Raw genomic sequence first — 20,601 nt, 5'->3', positions numbered from 1 at the left:
CCCTCCCTTCCCACCACCCCTTTAACTGAAAATTGCCCCAAAATGCATCCTAAGACAGATAACCATTATGGAAAAATTTGACTTGAATTATTGAAATTGAGTAGTTATAACTGAAATTAGGATTTTATAAATGGAAAAAGTTAGCTGAACTTGCTGGGTCACTACCATCTCTGACCATAGTTACATGGCAGCTCAACCTTCACAAACATCTTGGCTGCGCTTCTGCACAGTCATTGATTTCCAATTGCATGAAAAATGTCATGACCAACTCATTCCATTGTACTCCCATCAGGAAGTATGCAAAGGGTAAATCTCAGAATCAGAAATTATGCAAGATGTAAATAACACACAATTTATGCAAAATCCAAATCCCACAATAAGAAGACAGTAGGGCTGTGAGAAATTCCACTGTCTGTTTCATTTTGATGCTGTTTCAACTCATTTCGAGCTCAAAACAGCAAAATCAAAATGAAACAAAGGGCTTTGAAACAGCTTCAAAATGAAACAAGGACAGTCAAAATGTTTTGAAAGTTTCAAAACATTTTGCGTTTCAAAGCTCAAGCTGGGCTTGCCTGCAGGGAAACAGAAAGTAAGGAAAGGAAGGGGGAAAGAGGGGGGAAGGACTGCTCTCATATTGACTGTGTAGCTGACCAGTGACTGTGATCCTTCCCCGAGGTCCCTTCCAATCCCAGTGCTCTGGGGGAGGGATGAAGTGCAGTCCATAGGCTTATCAGTGAAAAGTGGTTTGTAAATTCCCTTTGAGGATCAGGCCTGAGAGACTGGAGATAGGTGGTGTTCTGTAGTTGTCTTTGATAGATTTTCCGTGTGCGCTCATTCTGGTGCACAGTTCTTGCTTGGTGTCTCCACGTATATTCCATCAGGGCACTTGGTGCCCCGGTGGAGATATGTATTATACTGTGAAGATATCCCCATATTGGAGATATTGTTCGTAGGTTTTGTGTCTTGTCATGGCATGGCCTGGATCCATTCAGTGTTTTTTGGGCTGTAGGAAGTTCGCTTCTGGTGATGAGGTTAGTGAGGTTCAGTGCTTGTTTGAATTTACAAACTACTTTTTACAGATGAGCCTATGAACTGCACTTCATCAACCTCCTAGGTACAGGAAGTCATGGACTCACTATAGACATTGGAATTCTGATACACTACAGCCTGCCAGACACCTGGCTCCCCAGGTACCTCTCCACTTTTACCTGCACTGCTACCTCCCTCTGCCCCCGCCCCCACTCCAGTTTGTCCCTCACCACCTGACACCTCCATTTCCATTTTCACTGACTGGCTTTCTTGCTTGCATTGCATGCCAGCCTCTGGCTTCTTTACTATTTCTTCCATCCAGCAATAGCACACATACACACACCAACTGCAGCTGCTTCCTCAGCCTGACGAAGGGTTTTTCAACCCAAAAGCTTGCTAAGATATATTTCTGTAACTATTCAGTTGGTCTGCCAAAAGATACCAGATTAGATTGACCCAAAGGACCTTGTCTGCCAATGCCATGTCTTTAGACCAACACCCCTAGCACCTGACTGGAACAATGCAGGGCCCTGGGCACATCTAAGCCCCAGGGCTGGGGCTGGCAGGGAAAGTTCTCTGGCAACTGCTGGAGAAGAAGCTCCTGCAGGAGAGGAAAGAAAGGCTCTGTCACAGTTGGGCTGCTGGTGCTACAGTGCTAGTACTCACTACATTATTTTATTACCTGTTGTCATTTAAAGTGGTGGACTGAACTGAGGCTGTAGGGGAGGAGGAGTCCTCATTGGGGCACACTACCATGTTGTATAGAGGCCCCAGTACCAGTAAGGGTGCACCTTAACACATACAGTGTCACCTATGTCACAAGTTTTGCTTGTCAGCAGCCTGAGGTGCAGTTTCCTAGAAACCCCTTCACCTATCTCCTTGAAAGCTGGAAGGCTTCATGACCTCATCAGGGGCTACCATGCCTGCAGTTTTTCACTCTGCTGTGCCTTGTTTTATTTTCAAGACTTTCAGGTGCAGTTGCCCAGAAACCCTGGCACCTATCTCCTTGAAACTTGACAGGCTTTGTGGCCTCAGCAGGGGCTACCACCTCTGCAAGTTTCATCTGAATCAGGCAATAAATGACAAAGTTATAGGCAATTTTGTGCTTCCCCATTATATCCTACAGGCAAAATGTTGAAACAGTGTCAAAACAACAATACAGTTTTGATGAAACGAAACAGAACAGTGGTTTTGAAATGAAATAAAACTCAAAACTAAACACTGTCCCATCAAAACGTTGAAATGGAAGTCAAAACGAAATGGTGCTGTTTTGCACAGCCCTAGAAGACAGCAAATACTTGGACAGAAACCTGCATACAAAGTGTGTCCCAGCTGAACACCACTCGTAAGGTCTTACCACTATTTAGATATGCTATTTCTAGGTGGCAATCTTGGGAGACTAAAAGGTGGAGGGGCAAGTAAGCTACTGTTCTGTTGGGAATCTAACTAGGGGTGGGTGAGAGGGACACCCACCTTGAGTTTCAAGTTAGAAGGGCTCCAAAATTTCCCCCACCACCACAGAGTCCACACCCTGGTGGCGTACCCATATTGGACATTCAAAAACAGTCCTTGGCTGCAGCAGCTGCAGTTGCTACTTGAAGAACAACAGCTAGGGAGGGTAGGGCACATGGTGGTGGCAGCAGCAGTTCAGCCAGGAACTGTTTAGGAGTTTCAGTATGCACTGGTGACAGGTGCCGCCTTAATCAGGGGGGGCACATACCCCCCCTGCGACCAGTCCCACCGACCGGGGAGGGGGGTCCCCCTGCGGCTGATCCTGCAATGGCCAATTGCTGCCACCAATCATGGCAGCCGCTTCTAGGAGGCTCTGCGCTGCTTCTGGGAGTGGCTGCAGAGATCGGCCGGTGCTTGCAGGGGGACACTAACGCTCCTGCCTGCCCCCCCTTCCCATCACCTAAGTGGCGAGCGCAGCCAGTCAGGGGGTGCACCAGCGCTTTCAATGGGTGCACATGCACCCCCATGCACCCGCTATACATCACCACAGCCAGTATGGGTAGGACTGCTGCCCTCCCTCCCTCAACTCTCAGAACCACAAGTCCCCATCCTCTTACCCCTGCTCTCCGAACCCACCTCCACTCCTGCAGGGTTTATCCCAAGTACCAACTCTGCTTGTTACACCACTGCAATAGATAATAATCCCTCACAAAATAAAGCAACTACTGTATTGTTCCAATTACAAGTCAGCCCTGCATATAAGTTGACCCTACACTTCCAGGTTCAGTTTTAGTAAAAACAGTTTATTTCCTAACTACAAGTTGATAACAATAGAGGAAAAAATGAAACAACCAAGGAAAAAAATTAAATGCACTAAAAATAAGTCTAGTGGAAAATATTTCTGACTTTGTATTTTTGTTGCATGCACAAAGATACTGCTAGTACAGGATAAAGACTGCTGATTATAAATCAGCTCTGCATACAAGTGCTATTTTATGAGTCTTTTGAATGAAAAAAGTAGACTTCTAATCAGAGCAATTCACTAATTCAAGTGTAAATATGACCGTAACAGTATCTGAGCACTTTACAATCTTTATTATATTACTAGCAAATTGACCGCAGGGATGGAGTGCCACCATGATGGCAGAGACAGAGGGGGCATTAAGGCCAGCGCCACACCGCCAGCACCCCACGCCACCGCCACTGCCTCCAAGGAGCAGGGCCAGGTGGGGCAGGGCCCAAAGCCAGCAGTGTTGGCTTTGCCGCCCGCCCAGCTCTGTCCCCTCTGTCCCCAACGTCATGGTGATGCTCCATCCCCGCCATCATTCTCCACCCACCTCAGCTCTGCATCTGGCCCCATGCCACTCCCTCCCCTCATTGTGGTGGCGTTCCATCCCTGCCATCATTTTTGATTGGGAATTCGTCCCGCACGCAGCATTGACTAGAGCCACATCCCGCTGGGAGCCATGCCCCCCAAGAGCATTACAGGCACACAAACAGACAGACTAAGCCCTTTATATATAGAATCCTAACAATACCGCTGTGAGGGAAGGAAGTGCTGTGATGCAATTTTTACGGATGGATAGCTGAGACATCAAGAAATTAAGTGACTTTTTTGTCACTTATATTTTATGTGAAGAGTCTGTAACACAGCCCTAACCATAGTCTCTTAAGTTTCAGGCTGGCATCCTAAAAAGCTGGATACCACCTTCCTTTTCTTGACCAGATAACAGATCTTGTTGAAAGATGATTCACATTTAATGACTGTTTGCCAACAAGTCTTAGACCCAATCCTCAATAACTGTTATTCAACTGCATAAACACTAGAAGAATGAGTGAAAAAAAGCTTCACAAGGCCACGGTATTTTACCCAGGCCTGTGACTTGGTAAAGTGAAATGACTGTTTCTGTTGTTTTAGGCTGCTTTGCAATTTACTAAATAATTTGCAGACCTGTAGATCAGAGAGGTCAGAACAGTAAGAAACACCTACCATTAAAAATTGTTGTAACTGCTTAATTATACAGCATAATATTACCATATCTCTGGTGTTTAGAAGATGCTTATCCTCACTTTGGTTGAGCTGGCAGTGGTAATATATAAGCATCATCCTCCCTGGAATTCCTTTATCTCTTTTCAACTGATTTATCTCATGAACAGTGATAGTCAAACACCAAACAGTCTGATTAGCTTCCAGAGACTCTAGATAAGCTAAAGTTAAAACTGAGTTTCTTCTTTCATTCCCATAATTTGAATAATAAAAAGTAAACAGACTCATTGACTTCAAGGAACAAGATAAAAAAGTTTGTTTTTTTAATATTTGCTTGTTATTCTCCAAAGAAACAGAAAACTGTTTCAATATTTGGTGTTTGTCACTCATTTATTTAAAAGGCTGGTCTGTAGTAATTAAGCCAACAGTAGTTTTGCCTCCGTCCTTCTACCCTGTGTGCAACCCTTCTGCATTTGCAGGCCATCGCTATTCAGGAAGAGCAATGTTCTTCTGAACATTATTTAAAACCCATTTCATTTTTCTACCCCAAATTGTGTAGAGATAAAATGCAAGGGCCATCTAAACAAAGGGTTTATACCCAACATGTGGAATACTTCTCAGCACCACACACACTAAACACGCACAGTGTCACATCCCTGTTTTTCATACAGCTGATTCTCTATTTATCAGTTTAACTAGGCAAATGTGTTACCTTTTTATACAGCCAAGTACAAACATACAAGGCAATATACAACCAACTATATCCCACCAACAATAATCCATGATGAAGAAAATATGAAAAGCAAATGATTACGTTACTAGAAAATTAAATGATTCCTACTCATCTGGGGACTATCCGGGGGATGTGGGGAGGAAGTGGGGACACCCAATTTTACATAGAAAAGCAGCATTGATGGAGAAATTTCAGCCAACATTATTGCCAGGCTTTGAGCGATCAGGATAGTTTCATACTCAGTCTCCCTGCTTATCACCACAAATGAAATGGCAAGCTGATGCTTTCCCTGTACACAGTACAACTGCTGGTAGGATATTTGTATACAGCACATTAGTAGGCAACCACTGATCCTCTGAATCAATGTGTACACGTAAGAAATTCAGTGAGCAATATACATCAACCCTCATCAAGACAGAATCCAAGGCTGAGGAAGTAGAAGGATTGTGGGTTAGGCTACATGGGGGGCAAGGAGAAAGGGATTTGGTGGTAGGGGTCTGTTACAGACCCCCACACCAAGGGGAAGAAATAGATGCGGGGCTCCTGAGGCAACTCTCGGAGACCATAAAAGCTAAAGAGGCGGTAGTCATGGGGGACCTAAACTACCCGGACATCTGCTGGGAGACGCAGACAGCAAGGTCCCATCGCTCACGCAGGTTTCTAACTTGTGTACAGGACCTCCACCTGACACAGGAGGTGCATGGTCCCACTAGGGGGAATGCCATACTGGATCTGGTATTGGCAACAGGAGATGACATGATAGGGGACCTCCAGATCGGTAGCTATCTGGGAGACAGTGATCACCTTATAATAGAATTCAACATAAGACGGCGAGTGGGTAAGGTAACTAGTAGGGTGAAAGTGCTAGACTTTAGGAAAGCTGATCTCATTGCACTCAGGCGATTAGTCAAGGAAGCACTGCAGAGTAGGAGTTTTGATGGGATGGGTGCCCAAGAAGGGTGGCTGTGCCTAAAGGAAACGATCCTTTGGGCACAAAGCAAGACGATCCCCGAGCGAGGCAAAAGAGGGAAAGGGGCCAGGAGGCTTCCATGGCTGACCAGAGAAATCCAGGGCAGCCTAAGGGCCAAAAGGGGAGCACATCAAAAGTGGAAACAGGGAGAGATCACCAAAGATGAATATACCTCCTCTGCTCGTGCTTGTAGGGAGGCAGTTAGCCGGGCCAAAGCTACCATGGAGCTGAGGATGGCAACCCAAGTAAAGGACAACAAGAAATTGTTTTTTAGATATATAGGGAGTAAAAGGAAGGCCCAGGGAGGAATAGGACCCCTGCTAAATGGGCAGAAGCAATTGGTGACAGATAGGGGGGACAAGGCTGAACTCCTCAACGAGTTCTTTGCCTCAGTGTTCCTAAGCAAGGGGCACGACAAGTCTCTCACTGGGGTTGTAGAGAGGCAGCAGCAAGGCGCCAGACTTCCATGCGTAGATCCTGAGGTGGTGCAGAGTCACTTGGAAGAACTGGATGCCTTTAAGTCGGCAGGCCCGGATGGGCTCCATCCGAGGGTGCTGAAGGCACTGGCCGACGTCATTGCAGAGCCACTGGCGGGAATATTCGAATGCTCGTGGCGCACAGGCCAAGTCCCGGAGGACTGGAAAAGGGCTAACGTGGTCCCCATTTTCAAAAAGGGGAGGAAGGAGGACCCGGGCAACTATAGGCCGGTCAGTCTCACCTCCATCCTTGGTAAAGTCTTTGAAAAAATTATCAAGGCTCACATTTGTGAGAGCCCGGCAGGACAAATTATGCTGAGGGGAAACCAGCATGGGTTTGTGGCGGGCAGATCGTGCCTGACCAACCTAGTCTCTTTCTATGACCAGGTTACGAAACGCCTGGACACAGGAGGAGGGGTGGATGTCGTATACTTGGACTTCAGGAAGGCCTTTGATACGGTATCGCACCCCATACTGGTGAACAAATTAAGAGGCTGTGATGTGGATGACTGCACAGTCCGGTGGGTGGCGAATTGGCTAGAGGGTCGCACCCAAAGAGTCGTGGTAGATGGGTCGGTCTCGACCTGGAAGGGTGTGGGCAGTGGGGTCCCGCAGGGTTCGGTCCTTGGACCGATACTCTTTAATGTCTTCATCAGCGACTTGGACGTGGGAGTGAAATGTACTCTGTCCAAGTTTGCAGATGACACAAAGCTATGGGGAGAAGTGGACACGCCGGAGGGCAGGGAACAGCTGCAGGCAGACCTGGATAGGCTGGACAAGTGGGCAGAAAACAACAGGATGCAGTTCAACAAGGAGAAATGCAAAGTGCTGCACCTAGGGAGGAAAAATGTCCAGCACACCTACAGCCTAGGGAATGACCTGCTGGGTGGCACAGAGGTGGAAAGGGATCTTGGAGTCCTAGTGGACTCCAAGTTGAACATGAGCCGGCAGTGTGACAAAGCCATCAGAAAAGCCAATGGCACTTTATCGTGCATCAGCAGATGCATGACAAATAGGTCCAGGGAGGTGATACTTCCCCTCTATAGGGCGTTGGTCAGACCACAGTTGGAGTACTGCGTGCAATTCTGGGCGCCACACTTCAAGAAGGATGCGGATAACCTGGAGAGGGTACAGAGAAGGGCAACTCGTATGGTCAAGGGCCTGCAGACCAAGCCCTACGAGGAGAGACTAGAGAAACTGGACCTTTTCAGCCTCCGCAAGAGAAGGTTGAGAGGCGACCTTGTGGCTGCCTATAAGTTCATCACGGGGAAACAGAAGGGAATTGGTGAGGATTTATTCACCAAGGCGCCCCCGGGGGTTACAAGAAACAATGGCCACAAGCTAGCAGAGAGCAGATTTAGACTGGACATTAGGAAGAACTTCTTCACAGTTCGAGTGGCCAAGGTCTGGAACGGGCTCCCAAGGGAGGTGGTGCTCTCCCCTACCCTGGGGGTCTTCAAGAGGAGGTTAGACGAGTATCTAGCTGGGGTCATCTAGACCCAGCACTCTTTCCTGCTTATGCAGGGGGTCGGACTTGATGATCTATTGAGGTCCCTTCCGACCCTAACATCTATGAATCTATGAATCTATGAAATCTAGTCAGCTGCCTGATGATTCCCTTTGTATGGAGTCCAGCAACCATCACATCAAGACCCTCAATGCATACGCCTAGGCAATACTATGAAGGAGTGGAGGCTGCCCAAGACCTACCATTCCCCTTTTAGACCATTGAGACAGAATCCAAAAACCACACTGAGTCCAGACATTCAGAGCTTCAATGGCTGTAGCTTCTGCCAGAAAGCAACAGATAAGAACTGGTGCTGACTGCCTGACACATCATCATTTCACAGTTGGTAGGGTCAGAAGGGACCTGAGCAGATCAAGTCCGACCCCCTACCATGGCAAGAAAAAGTACTGGGGTCAAACAACCACAGCAAGGTGTTCATCTAGCCTCCTCTTAAAGACCCCCAGGGTAGGAGCCAGCACCACTTCTCTTGGAAGTTAGTTCCAGATCCTAGCCGCCCTGACTGTGAAGTAGCACCTCCTGATATCTAGTCTGAATCTACCCTCTGCCAGCTTGTGACCGTTATTTCTAGTCACTCCTGGTAGCAGTCAGGGGAACAGGGACTCCCCCAATGCCTGCTGGTCCCCTCTGACTAGTTTGTAACAGATGACTAGATCCCCCCTCAGCCTTCTCTTGTGGAGGCTGAACAGGTTCAGGTCCCTTAACCTCTCCTCGTAGGGCCTGCCCTGCTGACCCCTGATCATGCAGGTGGCCCTCCTCTGGACCCTTTCAATGCTGTCCACATCTCTCCTGAAGTGCGGCGCCCAGAACTGGACGCAGTACTCCAACTGTGGCCTGACCAGTGCCGCATAGAGGGGGAGGATCACCTCCTTGGACCTGCTCAAGATGCATCTGTGGATGCATGACAAGTGTGGTTGGCCTTCCTGATCACGTCCCCACACTGCCGGCCCATGTTCATTTTGGCATCAATAATGACTCCAAGATCCTTTTCTGCCTCTGCACTGACGAGAAGGGAGTTCCCCAGCCTGTAGGTATGCTGCTGGTTCTTCCTCCCCAGGTGCAGCACCTTGCACTTGTCAGTGTTGAAACCCATCCTGTTCTCATCTTCCCACTTCTGTAACCTGTCTAGGTCCAATTGCAGCCTATTCCTCCCTTCTAGCATGCCCACATACCCTCACATCTTAGTGTCATCAGCAAATTTGAACAGGGTGCTTTTTACCCCCTCATCCAAGTCACTGATGAAGATGTTGAACAGTGCGGGTCTGAGGACCGAGCCCTGGGGGACCCCACTGCCCACATCCCTCCAGGTCAAAAATGACTCATTCAGTGAGGGCATGTTTCTGTCAGGGTGATGTCCCTTAGCCCTACTCCAACCAAGGAGTACCCACAAGTTAGCGGACACTATGGTTTTGAGATGCCCAATATTCACCTTATTCTGGAGGCTGCAACATTGTAGTAATTTATAGGAACTAGCCCTCCATGAACATGAATAGACCCACCACATTGCCACCAGGCCCTCTAGCCAGCTGCAGTTTACAGTCATGTCCAGGACTATTAGCAGAGCACATTATGGATTACATAAATACTGGTGATCAGAGTCCAAGTATGTTTTCCCCCTATTCCCCAAGGCTTATCTTTGTCCCCTGCCATAACCTCCATGTTTAACTTTTGAACATCCTCTATAATTTTGCCCTTCCCAATTACCAACATGCAACACAAATATAACTGCTCCTTTCAGAAATTCTGACCTGATCCTATGAATAGGAAACAGAGCCTGAATCCTTTGCTCTGTACTCAATATGGGGCTCACCGCATCTCCGAAGGTTTTTCTTTTCAGCAGCAGAAAAGACTGATAGACTGGCTGTTAGGAACCAGGTGGGCTGCTATTAGTAATGTCAAGTCATAGCAATACAGCTTTACTGGAGAGTCCTCCAGTGGAGTTTTGCCTTGACATTTGCCTGACACCCTATCTATGTCTTCCTGGCAGACTCTCTGTTCACTCTACTGATAACCCTCCTCTTCATCATGACCAGCAAAAGGAGCTACCAAAAAAACTGCCAGATTAACACTATAAAAGATACACTTGTTAAAAAGTTACCCTGTCCCCTGGCCAGGTCCCCAACCCAGAGGTGTTAAGAGAGCTCTAACATAGTATTTCCATCTAGAATTCTGCACACGTACCCAGGCCACAGCTACTAATCTATTCATGACAGTTCCTCTTTTGTACCATATCACCTTTCACAGAAGGGAAGAACAGTGAATTCAATGAATGCACTTGCTAGATATAAAATACTACTGTATATGAGTGATAAATACCAGTGTCCCATCATCCCAGGCTAGAGATAGATTATCAGTCATGGTGGGCATATTGTTTTTACTTTGCTGAGAGAAGTCCAGCTAGCTAGTTATGATTAGATTCTCTCTCTATTTACTGTGCAAGCACCTGTGATGTAACTGGGACTAAGTGAACAAAGAGAATTAATGTGTGTGGCTTAGAGGTTAAAGGAGATTGTTAAAATTAGTCCTTTTCATTCCAATAGTCTAAACTATGCATTGGCCTGCTCCTATAATGTAAAGAATTCTACTTACTGCCATAGTGGAGCCCCCTCTTCTCTCAGATCAACACGGGCTAACCAGCTGCTTGCGTTAAATGTTCTTTTGGAGATACTGGGCTACAAAGGTGGCCTGCAGAGCAACTGGAGCATAACAGGTAGGATTTTGGACATACAACATTTTGCCTTTGTATAGAATTAAAAATTTGTGAAAGTCAGTGTTCTGCAGGCCGCTACATCACTCATGAACCAAGCCCTGAGGACCACTGAAGTTAGCAAGAGTCACTCCATTGAGTTCTGCAGCCTGTGGACCTGGCTACCAGGCCACTTCCAGGATTCGAAATCTACCTGTGATAGGGAACATAGGGACCAGGCCATCAGTGGAAAACTTTATTACTTTGTCTCTCTATCCCTGCATTGCTCCATGAGGTCGGGTTGCAGGGAAACAATATATTCTTCTTAAAAAAAAAAACAAACAAGACCAATCCCTCTCCCCCGAAAAAACAAAACACCAGCATAAATTCAATATAAAAAATGCAAACTGTTTTCATCAAGGAAACCACTTTAATTTTAGGTAGGCTATGGGATGTCAGATGGAAGAACAGAGAAATACATTGTGCAAAAAAAGCCCCAAAAAATCCACAAAGTTATGCCATGAAACCTAAAGAAACTTCCACATTTACAAAGCTGCAAAAAGTAACCAATAAACCAGCCACCAAGAATTATCCCAAACAGTTGTTTAATCTCTACTATCCCTGGAGAAGGGTTTCTCTTACATATTTCAGATGGTTTATTGCATAAATATTATTTTAGCAGTCATTCTTCAGTGTGTAGGTGGGATCGCCAGTAGGCAGAGACAGTGATAAATGAGTCTCCAGGTGTTGCTGCTCTTTTTAGAAAATCCTTTAACAAGCAGTTATGAAGATTGAGGTCATTTTCAAAGTTATTAGAGCTCCAGTAAGCTTCTTCACATTTTTTTTAAAGAGGCAGTGTTAAAATTGGCAATCTTGAAATGTGACCTAGCTTTCATTTAGTTTTTGTTTATGAAACCCGTATAATTATTTAATTGTTTTTAACATTTGAGGATGCATTAGATCAATTAATTTATTAAAATATTTCCACTTTTTTTCCTCTTAGTTGAAAGAAAGCAAAACACCTGAAGTACCCATAAGCAACCCAGCAATAACAAATTCTGCTTACATGATGACACCAAGCACACATGACAGCAGTGCTCAGTTTTGTTAGGGGAATATTACATTTCTTATGTAGATATTTTAACCACTAGGAGGTAGGCAAAGAGTAACTGGATCGTTCTAAGAAATATTCAATTGAACATAAAGACTTTTGCTTCCATATTGCAAATTCTAATGCAAGCTAAACAGATGAGCAAGGGATAGATTAATTCTAGTACCCAATCTGGGTGAAAGTGGACATGTCACTCATCAGCCAGTATCAGAATTGATGTTGGCACCCTGATTGCCCAGGGTATTCACGTAGTTGAGAACTCAATGGAAGAGAAAACTGCATGACCCTCTGACCACCAGAGGTATTTCCTTTAAGTCAGTAATAGCCACGTCACTTTCACTGCTTCTCCCTAGGGCGTAAATCTTTTGTAGATGAAGGATTTATGGAAGATTTCATAAGCACCAATTGGATTTGTTTGGAAACATTATAGGTGATGGGGAAACAAATACATGATTGCAAAAAACAAAAAGTTATAATTGCCCCTGGCAACAGACCCAGTCCTTTGGTGCAGAGAAGGATGCTGACTTTTGGTAATTCAGGTATCCAAAAGATACTGTTTCAAATTCTGAACTTTCACAAGCCCAAATTGGAAACTGTTTAGCAGAAAGGTGTTTTCAAGCAGTTATTTGGTTTTAAACCTTGCATTAGTTCCCATACTGTAATCAACACCTTGTTCCACCAATGTAGCGTGTAAAGTTGTAAAATTTTGCAACACCAACAGCCTTGCCACTTAAGTAGCATTTTATCATCTAATATCATGTCTCGGCACAGGATTTGAGAGGCTGGTTCTCTTTGCAATTCTTGCACTTCACAGTGGTTTTTCTTCCCAAAGAAACCACCATCCCTAAATGCAACCCAAACAGGCCCCATTCTGAGTCATGAAAACATAATATACACCTAAGTACATGCAATAATTTTTATGTAATTTGCTCCTTAGTCATTGTCTAGTCCCATTCTGTAAATCTGAAGTGTACTTTTTTTTTAAATAAAGGACTTCAGTGAAATAATTACTTTTGTAATTCTGTAACCACACCCAATAAACAGTTCAGCAATCAAACTGGCTCTACATTTGAAAGCTATAAACAGATTAGTACGAAATTAATAAGGGCTAGAGCCTCAGCTGCAGAAAAATTAGTGTAGCTTTACTGAAGCAAATTAACAGTTTCCAACAGACTTGAATAGAGCTAGTCATTTACACCAGCTGAATATTTGGGTTTTTCCACCAATATTTTCATCTTGTTTAGAGAAGAATAAGTTTACTCCCTCTCTAGTGCATACAGGAAAGTCTTCTGGAAGTTGGTTCGGTTATGGTGAGGTAACGAACTAAAGGACGAGAAATAAATGGTAACCCCAAGCCCATCAGTCCTTGTTCAGGGAATTTTCTATTATAGCTAACAGGGACTTTGCTTGAGTAAGGACCATAGACAAGGACAACTGTTAACCACTGTGTATCTTGAGCAAACTCAGAGAATACTGTCTGTTTGCTGCTTTTGCAAGATTCAGGGAAACAGCAGTTTTCAGTACTTTTCACAATTTTTCAAACATTCAGAGGCATCCATATCTTTGAAATACTTCAAATGGTTTATTATGCTGGATGGGGAGCTGGAAGTCATCAGGTTACCATGCCCAAGGATCTCAACCTGAATCTGATAAACAAACCTATGTGATGACATAATCAGGGGACCTGCTTTGGATCTCTCTTTACCTAGAATCACCAGTCACCAATTTAAAAAAAATTACCAGGAAGGAGGTCATAATTAGGAACACACCCCTCACTCCCTCACCCCAAAAATCATAATAATAATAATAATAAGTAATTCTGTTTGTTAGTTTCTTAATATTATTTAACCTCCTGATGAAACAGGTGAGCGAGTATTTTTATCCCTAGGTTGCAAATTGGGAAACTGAGGCAATGAAGTTACATGGATTTGCCTAGGGCCACACACACAAGCTAATGCCAGGTTAAAATAACAGAAGAGTCCTATTTCCAGGTGTGTGTTCAGACCACACCTTTCACTAGGTCATGTAATCCATGTAATTCCCAGCAAAGTATTATTCCACATGCTACATTTTCTTTCCATATATATATTTTTTTGTTCAATCTATATAACTTTTCCAGTCAGTCAACTGTTCTCATTGTATCAGTAAGAGAAACTCTGAAGGGGAAAAATTCGAAACTGAGAAAGTTAGCTAAATAAACTGGTTTTAGAAAATTTAAAATCATTCAATGTAAATCAGAACAGATTAGGGTGAGTGGGTGGGGAATGTTCATTTTAAATTTCCATAAAAGGAAACGGTGACTCCAACGGGCAGGCAGATAAACAAGTAAAACAAGTCCCACAAAGCAAGGAAAGAAAGAGGGACAAGGAAATGACCAAAAGAATCTTTCACATCAATCTTGTAACTCTTCCAAGGATATTTAAATAATCACTTAGACAAATTATTGATAGAGCATGCCGAAATCACTTACTGAAGAAATACCTGAGGTAGCAATGCATGTAATTCTATAGTGGATGGACCTAAAACTTGCCACATTTCTACTATCAACAAAGATCCAAAAGTTTCAGAGCAGGAAAAACAGAAAACCATGCCAGCACTTCTGTCACTATGGCACACCAGATGCATACAATATGGCTGGGTCTCAGATTCAGCATGGGTAAATAAAGTCTATCATCTTTCCTTGTCCTCCACTGCAAATCCTTGTGCTGACTTTTAAACTAGCAAATCATGGGGGAGGGAGTGGGAAATCAGCAGAGGTAGTGAAGCTGCTGTAGAAGAGTGAGGAGTGATTTGCAAGAATGAGATTAAGGCCCTGTCCTGCCAACAAGCTTTACGTGAAGTTCCCATTACCCAAAACAAGAGCAATTTATGGGACTTAACCTTGATTCTGATCTCATTTTGCACTTGTGTAACAGGGCAAGCCCTGCAGTCCTTGCAAGACTTAATGGTGTTATCCCCTCACTTCCAAGCTGTTATTGTGAAGAGAATCTGAGGCCAGTGGCTCCAGAGGATTTATTCTGGATAGACACCAATCAGAACTAGGCCCTTGGAACTGAATGTCATTATCTTTCACTTCCACGTGCCCAGTTCTAGTGATGCTGCTGCATCCACCGGTCACCAATTACTAATTAGAAAGAGTTTTCTTCGGGATCCTTCATTTCTTTGGCTCACTCCACCCCTTCGCTCTTGTAAACAAGTTAGCTTGATTACAATGACCCCATAAATGACATCTTACAGTACCCCAAGTAGCAGTTTCCAGTTTGTTCTTTTCTTTGATTTACATACATGATTAGAAGAGAGGTGTCTCTTCTTTTAATTCCTGTTTCTATTATGCAATGTTGTTACTTGTTTTTCAAAAACAGTTACCAACAGAGCATAGCCGGTGGCCAGAGCTGTAACAATGCAATAGGATGGATGACACTAGCCACTTCCAGCTGCTGCCATGTTTGTGTAGCTGTAGCAGCAGCTGATATTTTTCTGCCTGCCCTCCACCCCAAGTTGGCCCCCAAGACAGCTGCCCCAGTCTCTCCCTGCCCTACTTATGCTACTGTTCATGGCTCCTATCTATATAGTTATGTTCTTGTTTTCAAGTGTTTCCTCAAGTGTGTGGTATCTACGGCTGAGAAGGACTAACTGGAGAGGTGAGGTGAACAAAAGATGCATACGTTGAGATGGAGAGGATTTAATCGCAGAGATGGAGGGGATTTTAATAGCACACAAGGGTGTTATTGATTTAACTTTCATCAAAGAGACCTTGTTTTTCAAAAGTTTAAGAAATGTTGCATTAAACCAGATGGGATTGTCAGGCAAACGCTGGGAAAACTATGCTGATTATTCATCGGTAGAAGAAGGATGCGTGGTCCAGCACCAGTAGCAAGCAGTAGTGGGGCAGTGTGTGAAGGGCATTCTAAGAAATGTTGTTCCATCAGGCAGTGGGAGTTCACTGATGTCTGACATGTCACCCCATTTTTTTGCTGCTGAAAATAGGAGGGTTTATTGCCTACTCGACATAGATGTCTGTGGCAAAAAGAGCTGACATCTCCCCACAGCAGCAGCAGCAGCCGCAATCTTCAGCTACTGTTCTTGTATGCTACCAGAGCACTGCAACAAAGTTAGAGGGGGTGATGGGATTGGACTGCCCTAGTAACAATATTGACCAGTTACATGTGGTTTTAGGGAAGTTTCACCCTTTTGTGTTCACCTGTCACAAGCAATTTTGCCAGCCAGTTTACAATGAAAAGGTCTCACAAACTGGCCTGTTTCAAGCAAAGAATAATGAAGAATTTTAGAGGAAACTTTAGAGGATGCACACATGACTGCTTGCACCAGAAGTGAACCTAGGAAGTTTCTATTTTCATTAAATCAAGGAAAAGAAATACACTGGGAGACCACGTGTGCAGCAAAACAGCCCCAAGTGTGAATACATCCTACAATAAGCTGTCCATAGACAATCTGTAGAGTGAAGCTGGATGCCACTCATTTACATTAAGAGTTGTCTTCATCCATTACCAGCATATATTAGCATGAGATTTCCTCCTCCCCCATACACTAGACTTCAGACACTAGAAATAGCTAGACCTTCACCTGTCTGACTAGGATTTGCTGTACGCCCAGTAGACTAACTGCATCTCTTTGGCACATCACCACTGAAGTTTTACAAGTAAAAATTTGGCTTATAGGCTTTGCTGGACCCTTAGGACTAGGCCTTTAAAATTATTTAGGTGCCTAAAGATGCGGATACGTACTTCCTGAGATCTGTGTGTAGACACTTCAGGCAGAATTTTATTTCACTTTACAAGCCCACATGGCACATACCCAGCTCTGCAAGCACCCTTTTTAGCACCTGCAGTTTGCAATCCTGTTCTATATACAGTGTGAATGCACAAACATTCACATGAACACTGAACATGCTGTGCTCTGGCTGTGCAAGATAAGTAGCTTAATACATGCTTAAGTTGGTGAATATAAGTCCTGAAATTGTAGCCAGGAAAAATACCATGACGTGGGGAAGGAGGATGAGAATGCTCTATTGTTTTAGCCCATTAAGCCCAATATCTTAGTGGTAAGGGCACTTACCCAAGAAGAAGGAGACCCAGGGCTAAAGAGGCAACAAGATAATGCCTGACCTGTGGCTTGGTTGTTAGAGCACTCTGCTGAGAAGGAGATACAGATTCATCTTCCCTCACCTCTGAGGGAGGCCTAGAACCTAAATCTCCTGCTTCCTGGGTGAGCACCCTAGTCATTCAGCTCTTGAGGGCAAAACAGGATTGGGCCATTGACTCCCACTGAGACTTGTCTGCATCACTAGTCCCTTTATTAGTGGACAGAATATGGAACTTGAGTCACCTGCCCAGTGTCATAGAATCATAGAAATTAGGGTTGGAAGGGACCTCAGAAAGCCATCTAGTCCAATCCCTTACTCAAAGCAGGATCATCCCCCAACTAGATCATCCCAGCCAAGGCTTTGTCTAGCCAGGTCTTAAAAACCTCCAAGGATGGAGATCCTACAACCTCTCTGGGTAACTTGTTCTCGTGTTTTACCACCCTCCTTATGCGAGTTTTTCCTTACATCCAACCTAAACTTCCCTTGCTGCAACTTGAGACCATTGCTCCTTGAAAGTAACATGTTGACTGACTTTGGTTGAAAGTGCAAATACACACCTGATCATGAAATAAAGCCCCCAAGACCAAGGCCTAAGTATTACATCCAGCAAGCCAATGACAAAGAACTTAGAGATGATATTCTATTATTTTCTAATACCTGCATGATCAGACTTTGGTCATCCGCATGGTCATCTAAGGTCTCAAAATGCCACTTAAATAGTTTGGCATTCTGTACTGGGTGCATATGTAGCCATTTACATGAGTAGGACTACACACACAGGAACAAAGTAAGAACCTGTGCGTAAGCAGTATTTTGGGAAACCTGGATGACACTGTTAGTGACCAAATCTGGGTCATCTAGCCATCCAGAAAAGAGCAGAATACCACTACTGAGTTCTGTTCTTTTTCCTTTGGCCTTCTGTGTAACATTAGGCAAGTGACATTAGGCAAGTGACTTCCTTCCTTTCTGTGCTTGTTTCACCATCTATGAAACAGGAATAATGCTGCTTATACTCATGGTCATGTATTTTGATATCTACTGATTAAAAGTGCCATGTATAAGCTAGTTTTTATTTAAAAATTTGCCCAAGCTTAACCTAACTCAGACTGAAGTCACTGGAAGACCCCTATTGACTGCAAGGAACTTAGAATCAGAATCAGGTCTTTAAACGATGAAACAACAGATATTTTAGAATACCTAGAACAGGTAGATACATCCAGGTATATGTAACTTGACCACCTGGATCTCAATTTCCCGGTCTCTAAAATAAGGATAATAAAAGTTATTTACCCACCTCTATAGAAAGGACAATAATACTTAAAGCAATTGTTGTGAAGATTAATTAGCTAATATTTGAACAGGGCTTTGAAAATTTAAAGCACCACATAACCACTAAGTATTATTACTGAGTTAAGTCAACTGTCACTAATGGCAGATAGGCTGGTCTTTACTGCCTGTTGACACAAGCCCAATTACAAATAATGAGTTCCATAAAAATCTAGAATACATTGTCTATAGAGAAATTAATGCACATTAAAAAAAAGAGTAAAATGGTGTACTACCATTCAATATTGGATCTTGTTATTGGAGTCTCTGAAGCTTAATCAGTGCATCCCAAAACAATTTCCCTTTCTACATTCATCCCCTTGCAAAGCAAATATACTACTCCTGGGTCATCAAGTTCAGCCCTCTGCTATCACAGCACACAAAACATAAATCCCATTCACAAACTTACCACATTCTATCCTACAACTGCTTAGTATCTTTTGTCTCTTCCATTTCTATTATAGGGCTCATTGACAGAGATATTAGAGCAGGGAGTGTCAACCAGGGGTACTTAAGAAGGCCCTAGGGGATACGTGTGGGTGGGCAGAGATGGAACATTGCCACATGCTATCCTGCGCTGCTGCGCAGGCACCACCCCACCCCACTCTGCATCCGGCCATGCGCCACCACACCCCTCCCCCCCGCCAGGGGTACACTGATCCAAAAAGGTTGAAAACCCCGCTTCAGAGGATTTTGCTACAGCTTCAGAGGTATGAGTTCAAGGCCTGTTATGGACTTGTGATAAAGACCCCACCCCCACCCCCCTCTTGACCCAGCTGGACAGAAAAATCTGGCCACATCACTCACTGCCTTGGTGTGCATTTCACTAAGAAACTGGTAGGCGTTAACCAAAACAGCCCACTAGGCTCAGGAGGACATTTGACCAACTCCTCTTAGAAGGGCATTTCAGAAACATACTTCCTTAAGGCTGGAAACTAGGCTTGTGCAAAGCGGCTAGTATGTGCTTCGGATTCAGATTTGGCTGATTCGGGGGACAGTGATTCAATTTGGTGATTCCAATCACTGTCCCCATTCAATTGGCCAAATCTGATTTGGAGATTTGGCAGGAGCCGAATCTCTGAATCAGCCAGGCCAGGCCCATCCCCCGCCCCTCTCCCAGCCCAGCGATGGCTGCCCCACCCACCCCAGCTCCCGGTACTTGGGGGGCAAAAAGCCTTGGCTCAGTGGGTGCTGCCAGGCAGGGGGTGATCCCTGCTGCCCCCCCACTGCCCCACACTGCATGGGAGGCTCTGTATGAGCCCCTGAACCCCACCCCTCTGCTTCCCCATGTGTGCCCAGTTGGGCCAGCTCTGGCCTTTTAAGGAAAAAAAAAAAACCTGAAGAAACCCTGGGACTCACCATTTCTGCCAACAGGGGTGATCCCCGCTGCCCTGTGCTACATGGGGGCTCTGCACCAGCCTCCGAAGCTTCAAGGCTGTAACAGGAGCGGTGGGGGCCGGGGCTTTTCTCGGCTTTTTTTTTCTTAAAGGGCCAGAGCCCTGGCAGGCGGGGCACCCATGGGGGGCCAGGGGAACAGGGGGGGTTGGGGGTCTAATGCAGAGCCCCCCATGCAGCATGGGGCAGTGGGAATTGTCCCCCCGCCCAACAGCACCCGATGAGCACCAGGGCTTTTTTTAAAGTACCAGGAGCTGGGGCGGGCAGGGGCAGCCATGGGGGTACTGGGGCCATGGGTGGGGGTCAGGGGGGCTGGGGGAGCAGGTGGGGGTCAGTAGAGCTGGCAGGGTCCCCTGCCAGCCCCTAGTACTTACCAGCTCAGAGTGGCCTGATTCAGGGGACTGCCTGAATCTTCAAAGCTCTCTGAATCTTTGCCGAAGAATCGGAGAGCTTTGAATCGATTCAGAACTTTTAATTGGTCCCCTGATTCAATTCAGATTCAGAGATTTGGCCACCGAATCAGGCATGCAAATCTCCTCCAAATCAAATCACCACCCAAAGCTACGCACAGCCCTACTGGAAACCTTCCTCTAATTTCCAGATTAAGTTTTTTCAAGGCCGGTTTATATCTATTTGTTCTTGTGCAAACATTGTTCTTTAGCTTTAATAGCCCTTCTCTTTCTCTTCCTCTCCCCCCCCCCCCCACAATAGATGGCTAAGCTACCAGAATTTAGCTTTCCCCTACCATGGAGTATAATCATGCCCTACTTAGGCAATTACTGCAGAGCAGTAAATCTCTGCCCCCAC

The 20,601-nt window shown here is 44.9% G+C and overlaps 1 long non-coding RNA gene across 1 annotated transcript in view; it reads right to left on the bottom strand.

Moving 5' to 3' along the window:
* Positions 1-19,845, bottom strand: part of LOC102564556 (uncharacterized) — a 200,689-nt gene extending 180,844 nt beyond the window's left edge. The window contains exon 1 of the long non-coding RNA XR_009460830.1: positions 19,759-19,845. This is a non-coding gene — a long non-coding RNA (uncharacterized LOC102564556). The remainder of the gene's footprint in view (positions 1-19,758) is intronic.
* Between the last annotated feature and the right edge of the window lie 756 nt (positions 19,846-20,601).

Source organism: Alligator mississippiensis, chromosome 3 (genome assembly GCF_030867095.1).
Source record: "Alligator mississippiensis isolate rAllMis1 chromosome 3, rAllMis1, whole genome shotgun sequence".
NCBI classification, from domain to species: Eukaryota; Metazoa; Chordata; order Crocodylia; family Alligatoridae; genus Alligator; species Alligator mississippiensis.
Note: the sequence above shows the minus strand (reverse complement) of the source record. Positions and strands in the feature narration are given on the sequence as shown.